Here is a 13,213-nt window from a genome sequence, read left to right on the forward strand (position 1 = left end):
ATTGTTGTATTATGTTATGTATACATGGTATTGTCCACTGGTAATTAAAAAAAAAAAAATTGCAGTGGACCCTAAAAAGAGAAAGTAATCCTTAATTGGCCTAACTATGATGGATGAATGTCATTAGGTTTATATGAGGTTACAAATCAGTGGACTCATTGGAAATTTCATTAACTAATCTACTTATAGTATTGTCCATGAAGAGAAAATGGAGCTCACGTGGAATCAAAATAACTAGGAAAGTTGGTTAATTGAAATGGTAGTTAATTAAAGACTGATTTTAGTTGATACCGCCGGATGAGCAAGAAAGACGTGGATTGAATTCCTGAAGCAACCTAGTAGAGTTACAAAAATTATTATAATCAAAGAATACAACAATAACTAGGAAGGGGAATCCCTTAATGTGTTTTTCTCTGGTAGTTTGATGTATTCCCTATAATAATTTTATGAATACCATAAGCTGATGAATGACAACATACAAAAATGTCTATATGTTGTGTGCATACAACAATGATGAATGTCTATGCTTAAAATACTCCAAGGAGTCTGTTGCCTAACATGAAATAAGTGATTGATAATAGAAAAATATGACTAGGGACAGTGGTTAGTCGGGTGAGGGAATCAAGGAAATTGTGGCAAATATATATTTTTTTTCTTTAAAAAAAAGAATGCCAATGGGAGGTTGGCATTAGTGTTATCTATTCCTGATAGCAGGCATGTGGTGTGAACGTGATAAACACGACATGCTACTAGTCCTCAATACTCCTGTTAAGTAATGCAATTTTTTTTTTTCAATAGGATTTTAATTGTAGGCATATGTGAAGTATCATCAAATGGCTAAATAAAAAGAAGGTATTTACGAAATAATTATGTTAAGACAACTATATTGACATGATATGCTGAGATAACTAACAAACACATAGAAACAAGGGGGGAGGACTCCATAGTTGTTACACAAGAGGAAGCATATATAACTTCCAGACACCTCAACCAATAATCTACAGTATGGAGAGGAATGTAAACTCCAAAAGTAGACTGTGAAGAAACTCATTAAAGAGGTGTACTAGAAGAAGTATGATTATATGATTTGGTGATGCAATTTTCTTGTTGTCTTCTGCTGACTCTTAGCATGACCATGCTACTTTGTGTTTTACTTTTGGGAATTGTCATGGTGATTTCTCTTAATTTTGCTTTTGTGTTTTGATCTTTATGGGTTGTTGGGTGTGAAAGAGCCAAAAGAAAAGAACTGTGAAGAAGAACAAGATAAGTAAACCCAACTAAAATATAAAATCTTAATCAACACATATGCATGAAGACAAGTGATCGAATAATTAAAGCAAACATGAAGAGGCCGACTTGAACAAAGGACAATGATAATAAATGGCATGAAAGTGGTAAGTTTAGGGAGCAGTCTTAAAACTTTAGTAATGTTTTGCTTTGCTATATATAATAGTGTGAAAATCATGATGTTGTCTAATAAGACATATCATTAAATGTGAGCCATCATGGGGAGACAAAGTAAGAAATTCTTAGAAAAATAATGATAATAATAATAACAAACATGATTACCATGTGAATGATATAATAAGGAAATTGGCTATTCTCATATTCAAATAAGATGCAAAATAACATATTGATGTATATTATTATTAATGATATGCTCATATTGACAATATTGATCCTTGATGGGTGCATCAATGAAAGATGACAATGTTCACTTAGCATGTGTAGAATTGAATATGCATCTTGAACAAGAGTGAGTTTTACTCCATAATAGAACCATTGCTCAGGTAAAAGCATAATGGAAACACATTGGTCTGAAGGAGGCCACCTAAGTGATGAATGTTTTTCTTATGGCATTCCAAAGAAGAACATAATATGAAACACTAAGGACAATGTCCCTTTTTTTTTGGGGGGGGGGGGGGGGGGTGTAACACCCTTGGGTAACATCTCGTGACTTTTGTAATTTATTTATGGCTAGAAAACTTAAAATTCTATAAAAGATTGGTTGATGTAAATATTTATATTTATATTTTGTTGTTAAATGGAAAATAAATTATTTTTTATTGTTAAAACTCATGAGAATGTGTTAAGGGCTATCAAGTAGAACTTAACTCCTAATTGTGATGGAAACAATTAGAATTGGTTATGCCCGAGAGGGGGCAGAAATAAAAGAATAAAAAAATTATCCTTTTGAGGATAATCATATAGAATTAGGGAGGATATGCCAGAAAGAAAGATGGCTGGAAATAAATGCCATACAACTGGTATTGTGTAGGAATATTGTGGGAGAGAAAGACAGTTCTTCCTAAAAGTAACCAATGGGAGAGAAAGACTAGCTGGAACCCAAGGGAAATAAAGCAGGATGCTGCTTTAAGGGTCCCAGAGAAAATAATATGAAAATTTCATGGAATTGTTCCTTGGCAGGGGGGAGCAAAGCTCGTGGATGGCTAGCTAGGGAAGCCAGCCTATGGTCGGGAATACCTTGAGAGCCCTTATCACATTCCCAGGGGAGGTTAGATACATATTTGTTTAGTTTAGAGTATTGCCTAGAAGAATTTGACTAAAAAGAAAAGAAACGAAATAGATTTTAAATGAATACATGTGAACTTACCGTAAAAAATATTATGAAAATTGTATGGTATAAATCACAAGACTATACAGATGGATATCTTTATACACTACTAATTTGCAGGAGGTTTAATGGTAAGAACAATTCTAGAGGCTGCCATGGTAGGCAAGAGGCTGTATATTCTAGACACTTTGAGAACAAATAGTTGGAAGGTAATGTTCTTTAAATATATATATATATATATATATATATATATATATATATATATATATATATATATATATAGATATATATATTTCATAAAGTTTCACTAATATTAATAGCTAGTTCTAGAATAATGGTATTAATAGAGAGTGGGATAGGTTCAAGAAAATATCAAAAGTATATAGTCTTAGAAGGAAAAGGTCGGCGCAGGTCGGGCCTTGTCCAATTCTCTGGACTAGTATGTTCTTACTATTTTTATAAAAGAGATAATATGAAATTATAAATGGAAACTATTCTTTTTAATCACATTATTTCTATGCAAGTTGTGTATTGACATTAAAAAACAATCTATTTTGTTTGCTATCTATTCCTTAAAAAAAATCTTCCTATAGAAAGGCTCAATATATGTCCTGTACATTTAAAGGAGAAAAGATAAATATTCTTATTGAAGTGGATAGTATTGCGGAATATATAGAATATCTGAAGGGAACATTTCATAAAATATTATAGTGTAAATAATAGTAAGAGGACTTTTAACGAAACAACTAAACATTATGGATTAAATAAACAAATGAAATCAGTTGTAGGTCTTTGTTAAAAGAAAAAAAAAAAAAAAAAATTGGGATAAGAGCTATGACTAACAACATTACATTATATATATATATACACACACACACACACAAAAAAAAAAATGTCTCTCAGAGATAACATTCAGTCTCAGTCCACAGTCTATGCACATAAATAATTTTAGTAAGGAAACCTTCGAATGTACTGGTGACCATAAGTTTAAGCCACAATATCCCTAATCTTTAAACATGAAAGAAGTTGTGTTTCGGCAATGAATTGGGAACCTGGTTAAAAGACAAAATCCCGAATAAGAACTTGCCCCAATATGAATGTACTACTCAGTAGAAGGAATTGGAAAAACATTGTTGTAACCCATCAATTCGTGACCATAACCTCGGATAAAACTCCTTGTACTTGGAGGGAGAACTAAGAAAAAATGCTATTAGTAATGCATTGCATAGAGTAAATGGGAGACAAAGAAATTTCTTCAAAAAAAAAGAGAATGAACATCATACCTTAACTAGTTGCGAGTTGTAATAAACATTGTCCAAGGGAGAACTATAGCTAAAGTTTAAAAAAAAAAAAAAAAAAAAAAAACACGGGTTAGAATACCTTGTTAAAAAGAAAAATATAACGCTTTTGTAAATGGCGGGCAAAAAACATATTGGTAAAAAAAATAACCTTCTCAAAGGTGAAAGGGTAAGAGATTTACCAAGAGACAATGTGTAGACTAGTCGTTGAACTTAGCCAAAACAGAAGCCGAGAGGTTATAAGGGTTTAAACACCTCCAAATGTAGTGGTAAGCCCTTGTAAACCTAGGTAAAAATTTTGAGGTAAAAAGAAAACCACGAAGAAGACAAATTGAAATATTCCAAAAAAAAGAAAAAAGAGGAGAGAAAATAAATGTTTTACCTCACAAATCTTTGAAGATGAAGGGAACACTGACCATAATATAAGCTAAGGGTGCAAGTGGTAAGAGTTTAAGCAATAAGCGGGTGTCCACGAGGAAAAACTTAATGTATGCAGATAATATAAGCTAAGGGTGCAAGTGGTAAGAGTTTAAGCAATAAGCGGGTGTCCACGAGGAAAAACTTAATGTTGCAAAGCTAAATTCTAGAGATGCAAGCGTCAAAATGACACTGAATGACACAAAGTTGGCAGAGGGAGCGAGTTGATTACCCAAGAACCAACTCAGATTTTCCCATCTGTCAATAAACCAAACCCTAATAAGAGAATCACCGATGGATGACACGTCATGCACCAGAACCAAGGAAGGTTGTGCTTTAGAACTGTCAAGCACTATCCAAAAGTTCAACTTGGTTTAAGGCTAGATAATTATACTTATGAATAAGGAGCCTTCACCCCAAAATATACCAATGCACGAGATATTCCAAGCAGTGCATGAAGAAAATATATCTAGCTGATTTGTCATTTAACCATAGTTCGAGAGTAATGAATAACATCGAAAACATAAGAATAGGTATTAATAAATAAAAAATGAAATATCATCGATCATATTCCATGTTTGAGCAAAGTATATTATAATATTGTGAATGTATAATTAGTGGAAGAAGGGATGTGTTTCCATAACTATAAGAAGAAGACCCAAGGAAAAAAAAGGGTATAAGTAATATATCACGTTATCTCAAATGGGTATATTAACCCTATCAAAGAAGTTTATACATATGTAGTGGTGGAGTTGTATCGTGAATTATTAAGATGGATCTAGGCTAGTTTAATTAATAATTATAATTAACAATTCATTTATTTTTATGTAATTTTTATTAATTTTATTTTATTTGACCAAGTCAAAATGTTTATATAACATAATAGGATAGGACAAGGCAACATCTCCTCCATACTGGGTTAGAGAGCGTCTCTCAGTGTAATAAATTGTAAATCAAATTTCTTCTGGATAAATCACATGGGAGTTTTTAGGTTGACGCATTTTGAACCACTTACTGTGGTTCATCATTAGGACAGAAATGGATAGCTTGACCAGAGGAACAAGCTATCCATCTCTATCGTGATGATGAACCACAATAATTGATTTGAAACGTGTCGACCTAAAAACTCCCATGTGATTTATCTGGAAGAAACTTGTTTACAATCATGAATCATAGACGGCTACATTAAAAAATTGTAAATCCTCAATGGACTAATAATTGAGGTGAATGGTGGATTTAGGGGCCATGACCACCACCTCGCAGAGAGGAACACATTAAATGGCGCCACCCCTTTGCATGCATAAGCATGCAGGCAATATATATCTCACTACTTATGGCATGCATAATTCAGAGAAGGAAAGGAGGGCATTGAAACATGTAAGGAAATAGATTGGGGTTATGAGGAAATGGGCCTGACCTGTTGCTTGTAAGAACTCTTGGGTGGAAGCGACTGGCTTAAAACAAGAGAGGGGCACGATTGGTTGCCATTCTTGAGTGCGTCTGTGGAGAAAGCTTCTAACAAAGTGGCGTCGGGTGTAGGTTGCGCGAGAGAAACTTGGATATTGTCATTACGAGGCTTGGGGATAAGAAAATCTGCCTAGAGAACTTGAAACTTTCTAGCTAAAGACCACAATGGCTCAGGTGCTCTCATCGTAGCTACCACACATGGATCTTCTTTTGCTGGTTGCCCTTGATCCAATGAGATCACCGGATTATGGAAAACTCTAAATCTCTCTCGTAACTATCATCTTGTTGTTGGTATTATACTTGGTTTAAGGTATTGGCTTTTGGGCCTAGTTTCTGGTGTTTAATTTTGGAGTTGGCTTCTAGTGTTGGCATTGGCATTGTATCTTTAGGGCAATTGTAATAGTGGGGTTTAGTCTCAATGCTGGGGTGGGTTTTCTTTTCCAATTTCCTATCCCTACATTTCCCAGTCTCACCTTATTTCTTGTTGTTAGTTTCTCATTTTTTGGAGTCAGGTCTTGTCCCTCTTGGGCTTCACCATCCTACTTCTAATGAAGGTCTTGATTGTAATCATCACTACCTGTCCAATTCTGTGCTATAATTAAGAGGATAAGCTTGTCTAACAATATGAAACATCAACAGATGAGAAGTCACCGGGGAGGGGCGGAGGAGGCTACAGTCCCCCGGGGTCGAAACCGAGCCCAATAGCAAGCTCAAGAGGCTGTTGCAACTTTTAATTTGGTTGTCCCCCTGGATACCCATAATGAAATTTGTTAATTGGAAACCCTGTCAGCTAGAGAAAGGCATACATTCTCGAACTTTGAGATCATGGACGAAGTTGGACAACGGATATTTGACCCTAGTCATATCAGGGGAAGGAAAAAATAATATTTTAATGCTATATCACTATACTGGCAGATGAAAACCTTGCTTAGAAGAGTCTTAACAGAAAAATAGGAAGAAAGATACAATATCTTTGCAAGCCTTGAAGATGTTAAACAAGTTTAGCGAAGCCAATGGGTATGTCTTGAACGAATGGATGCTAGGTTGGATCATATTGAGCACCACATTTTGTGTATTTCTGCTATCTCAGGTTCACCAAGACCCAGTGCTAACGATCCAACACCGGTCACCTCATCAGACTCTTAACTTTTGATATGCCTACTTATAGTCCCGTGCTTTGTAATTTGACAGTAGATACTGTAATTATGCTAAAGTTGTTAGAATTTTGGACCAATTATTCTATAGGTAGGTGGCCAAAAATATTTGGCTCCTCACTAGGAATATTGAGACCACCTGCTAGAAAACATGTTTATGATGGCTAAAAGACTGATGTACTTAGTTAACATGATTTTGTGAGGCAATAGAATATCCATTATTTAATTAAACAAAAATTCCACTAAAAATTTAAATTTATCTCTTTTCAATTCATATCTTTTAAAATAATTTAAGTATTGAAATATAAAAAGAATGAAAATAAAACTTTATCTTAATTGAAAAAATACATTTATTGAATTATCTATTTTTTTTCTAAGTTATATATATTTTGAGACATACATATCTATATATTCCATAGGAGGATGAATAGACATATTTTGGTCCATTACATCAAAGTTCATCATGTCATTTGCGGGAATTGAACTTGGGTAGGGAGAATCCCAATCATTCTGTTATATAAAATTAGTTAGTTAAGTAGTTTTTAGGCAAAGGGCATGATCAAAGATCATGCCCATTCACCAAGAGGGACCCAAGGCGGTATAAAGCCATGGGCCTCCCTCAATTTGTAATACTCTTCTATCTTTAATAATAATAAATATGATTCTTTCTGAGTAATTGAGCGTGTTTGTGCCATCTAGTATCAGAGGCGTTTGTTTCTCCAGCAAGATGCTATGCAAAAGTTCCTCCACGCCACTTTGTCCGTGTCCAACCTCAAAACGACATTGTTGTCCATGATCACGCACTTACTATCTGCAGCCCCTGTCCATAGCCGCAGCCCTGTCCGTATCTACCATCCTTCTCCACTACGTATATCGCTCCACACTCGTCCTTGTCCTCTGTTCGCCTCATCCTCTATCACATCCTATTCCGCCTTGTCTCCCTATCTCTCACCGCCCCCATATTCACCACCATCTACATGTGTTCTTCTCTGCCATCTATTGATTGCCTTTCTGTCGCGTCCCTATTGTCCGTCCAGCACATCATGCATTAATAACTATATAGTATAAAGTTATAAAACTTTATATATATATATATATATATATATATATATATATATATATATATATATATATATAGAGATATATATATAGAAAAAATAATTAGTTCAGGTTAAGAAAGGAACTTAAAGTTGGCGGAAAAATATACACCCCCACAAACCCGTTCAATGTCGTTGATGACGATGATCGATTTCAGCAAAAAAATGATTGATCTGGAGAATAGGATTACTAGCCACTCCGATGATTTCAACCAAAAATTAGTTGATCTCGAGATTGAGGTTATCGGACATTCCGATGATATCAAGAAGCTACAGGATTCAACAAATCGAATAGAACAACAGCTCGGGCAAAATTATATCGAATCTGAAATAAATATAATCAGACAATGACGTTGCTGAACACATTGTGTGAAAGGATGAAGCTTACACCCAAACAACTACTCCAAGATGATGGATGTAATCAACAACACAATTCATCAGATTCAACAAATTCAGCGGATTCTCATGAAAAAGAGGAGTCTCCTAAAAAATCATCCACACACCACCAAGGAAATAGTAATGCGACTTTTTCAAATAAGAAGCTCTGGAATACATTCACCAATCAATACCCTCTTTTCGCTCCACCGTTAGCAACGTATCAACGAAGAGCAAAAATCGAGCTACCCAAATTCGATGGTAACGAAAAATGTAGCGTTGCGTGGCTGAATAAAGTAGAAGAATATTTCGAGATTCGCGATATTGACAATGATGATGAAAAGATTAGACACGTTTCCATGAAAATGGAAGGTGAAGCATATAATTGGTATATGTGGTGGAAGAAGACGACAATCGCCATCAGTTGGAGAAAATTTAAGGATGCATTCTTTAAAAGATTCCAAGGTGTGAAGGAAGAAGAGTTCTTTTCAACACTCATCAGATTGCGACAAAAAGGAAATGTGGATGAGTACACTCGAGAATGGGAGACCTTAGCAACACAAGTACCTAGGTTAGCAAAATTTCGTCTAATTCAATCATACATATCTAGACATAAAACTCATCTATGAGTATAACTTGAGCTTCATGACGTTACGTCAATAGAAGTAGCAAGACAAAAAGTAAAAGATGTTGAAAAGAAATTTGAACAAATACTATGGTCAAAACTAGAAAAAGTATATTCGAGACGAAGAATGCCCAAGTCTGTGAATACGGATAATATAAGATACGTACCACCACATCTTCGTGAAGGCAAAAAATATAATGTGGAAATGCAAAGGATAAAAGAAGGAAAATGCAAACATTGTGGAGAGAAGTGGGACCCTAAACATAGGTGTGATAAAGGAAATGAAACGAAGAACCTATATAACTGTGAATCAATTAATGATTCAAACAATGATGAATTAGACATAGAAGGAGTAGAAGATGCCCCAGAATTCCCTCCAAAATTAGATGATGAAAGCATTCTGCAAGTGTCACTATCAGCTATGACAGGTGTAGAAATTCCCACTGTAGATCAACATATTATGCAATATACTAAAACACAATACAAGATCTACTTCTACAACACTTTGCGGAAGCTTAATTGAATTGAGCAAGATCAAGAGAACACATATAACTGAGAATGAGAAATCAATCACACATAACACAGAAGAAATATCCCAGGGAAAGCCTCAGCCTAAAACCTCAACTCTGTATTATCATACAAGTGGAAATCTTGTTCAAGTTACAAAAAGAATCAGCTCTCAAGCTATCTTGCTCTCTCTGCAATCAAAACAATACAACTCACCGACTAAATAGACATAGTATATGTCCTCCTTAAGCCCTCCAAGCCTCCTATTTCCTTGCACAATTTTTCTTGGGGTCCAATGATGTCACATGTGTGAATTGACCTCATCACACTCACTAAACCTGAAGAAGTAACTACGCAATCCTCAAGGAAAGAATTCCTTCTGCATGCAAGGAATATTCACAATGGAATATTCTAGCAACTGATAGTACACTACCCCTCCATCTAATCTCAATCGGGTCTCTGTCTGAACTGACATGCATGAGTTATTTATGAGAGAATACTTAGTTATGTGAAGTGCAGTAGTTACATGCATGCAAGCATTAACTAACTGAACTTACATTAATTCAACGAACTGTTTGAATTAATCTAACTGGGCTTGACTCAGTTAACTAAGTCAGCTAATTACAACTCAATATTACAACTCATCCTTATCTATTTAACTGATGGATAAATTCCTCAATTAATGGAGAAACTGTTGCATGTCCCCACATAGACTTCATGTTTGATTTTATCCAACTAATTAACTCAAGATGAATTAATTAATTAATTTACAAACAACTGCTAAGATCAAATTCGAATTTTACTTCACTATTTTAGTTTAGGGACTGACTAAAATAGGAAGGTATCCCGAAATGCTATATATAGAATGCTATTTTTAGCACTTCCATTTTTCCATCCATTGTTGCAAAGATCAAGGTTGAACTACTATTTATAGCAGTGCTATTTTTAGCAATTCTATTTTTAGCATTTCTTGTTGCTATTTTCAACAACAGGTATATCACAACCCTAGACTCTAAAATTAAAAGGACATATAAAGAAGAACAACGTAGTGGTTCTCATCGAATCAGGTAGCACCCACAATTTTTTAGAATGCAACCGTGGCAAAGAGACTAAAAAATATCTCATTTCCCTTACCCAACATGAAGGTGATGGTAGCTGACTATAAGAAGATTGAAAAGGTAGGGAAATGCCAGAAGGTCAAATTGCAGATTCAAGGCTTTAATTTAGAATCCCCGTTCTTCATTTTACCATTAGGAGGAGTAGATGTGGTCTTAGGTATCCAATGGTTATGAACCCTAGGCACTTACTCTGCAACCATCAAGAGCAGTTCATAAACTTTAACTGGGAAGGGCAAAGGTACAAGTTATACGGATTCCAAGCACCAGAGAATCAAATCATGTCATCATCCTAGATGATGAAGACGATTCAGAAAGGAGCACCAACTTATGTAGTACAATGTCACTAGTTAGAAATGTTATCTGCAAGTATGATCAACAAAGAGTCACCATAATTACAAGAGCTAATTCAGAAGCATGGAAAGGTATTCCAAGACCTGCCCATGAAAATGCCTCCTAACAGGGAAATTGAGCATACAATAGAAGTCAAAGCAGGATCAGACCCTGTCAACATCAAACCATATCGATATCCACATCACCAAAAGACTAAAATTGAGAGATTAATCCAAGACCTTTTAAAATGTGGGATCATATCGAAAAGTAAGAGTCCGTTGCTGCTCCAGTGGTATTGGCAAGGAAGAAGGACAGATCATTCAGGCTATGCATTGATTATAGAGGATTAAACAAAATAACGATTAAAAACAAATTCACAATTCCCTTTATCGACGAAATGTTGGATGAACTACATGGCACAAAATACTTCTCAAAATTGGACTTAAGGTCAGGCTATTAACAAATCAGAATCAGGTTGGAAGACATACCAAAAACGACATTTCAAACAGATGAAGGTCATTATGAATTTAAGGTGATGCCCTTTGGGTTAACCAATGCACCAACAACATTCCAAGCCACTATGAACGAGTTATTCTGTCCATATCTTAGGAAGTTTGTATTAATATTCTTTGATGATATTTTAATTTACAATAAAACTTAGAAGGAGCACCTACAACATCTGGATAAAGTTCTTAAACTACTGAAAGATCATTAGTTCTACGCCAAGAAATCTAAATGCACCTTTGGAAAGGAAGAAGTAGAATATCTCAGACACATTATATCCCATGAAGGAGTAAAAGTGGACCCTAATAAAATCAAAACTATAAAGGAATGGACCAAACCAGTTAATATATCCAAGCTAAGAGGGTTCTTAGGATTGACTGGATATTACCGAAGATTTATTAAAAACTATGCACATATAACTACACCTCTAACAAACCTTTTAAAGAAGAATTCATTTCAATGGAATAAGGAAGTAGGAAGGCGTTTTGAAGAACTGAAAGAAGTTATGTCTAATGCCCCGGTATTGGCAACTCCAAATTTCTCTAAACCATTTATCATCGAGTGTGATGCTTCCAGATTCGGTATAGGTGTAGTGTTAATGCAAGAAGGGCATCCAATAGCTTTTGAAAGTAGGAAGCTCAATAAAAGAGAACATCTTAAGTCCACATACAACAAGGAAATGCTTGCTATTATGCACACACTGGCTAAGTGGAGACAATATCTTTTGGGAAGTAAGTTCTCCATTCGAATAGACCATAATAGTCTCCAACACCTCATTCAACGAAAAACACTTTCTGAAGAACAACAAAAATGGATTGAAAAAATTGCCACCTTTGACATGGAGATACTACATAAAAGGGGAAAAGACAATGTAGTAGCAGATGCCCTGTCTAGGAAAGACGAAGAACCAACACTACTTGCAGTCTCGGTTGTTGTTCCTGAATGGCTTAATGAGATTCGAAGTGAGTATGCTAAGGATCCAGAAATAATTGCGATAATCAATAACCTTCTAGACAACTCAAAATTTGAATGGAAGAATGAAATTCTATGGTACAAAGGAAGAATCTATCTGAATTCAAACTCCAAGTTTAAATCCAAGATACTTAAGGAGTCACATGATTCACCACCAGCCGAACATGTAGGATTCTTTAAAACTTACTGCAATGCACATCAATCATTCTTTTGGAATGGGATGAGTCGTGATATTCAAAAGTATGTAGCGGAATGTGACACATGTCAAAGAAATAAAAGTGAAAATATTATGACACTTTGGATTACTTCATCCCTTAAACATTTCGAATTAGAAATGGGAAGAAATATCAATGGACTTTATTGAGGGATTACCTGTATCTGAAGGCAAGGATAAGGATTTCATAGTAGTCAACAAACTCACCAAATATGCTCACTTTATTGCAATGAAGAAATCAAACTGAGCTAAACAAATCGCTGAGATATTCTACAAAAATATTTATAAATTACACGGTTTTCTGAAAGTCATTGTGAGTGATAAAGATGCCAAATTTAAGGGTAACTTTTGGAAAGAGTTGTTCAACCATATAGGAACCTACCTAAATATTAGTAGTGCTTACCACCCTCAAACAAATGGACAAACGGAGGTTGTCAATAAATGTTTGGAAGGCTACCTACGTTGTTACGCTACATAAAAACAAAATAAGTGGGCTTAGTGGTTGCATCTCGCTAAATGGTGGTATAATTCTACTTATCATACGTCAGCAAAAATGACTC

The sequence above is a fragment of the Pinus tabuliformis genome, chromosome 4_2 (assembly GCF_031772625.1).
Source record: "Pinus tabuliformis cultivar Carrire ecotype Pingquan chromosome 4_2, CPIR1, whole genome shotgun sequence".
Lineage (NCBI taxonomy): Eukaryota > Viridiplantae > Streptophyta > Pinopsida > Pinales > Pinaceae > Pinus > Pinus tabuliformis.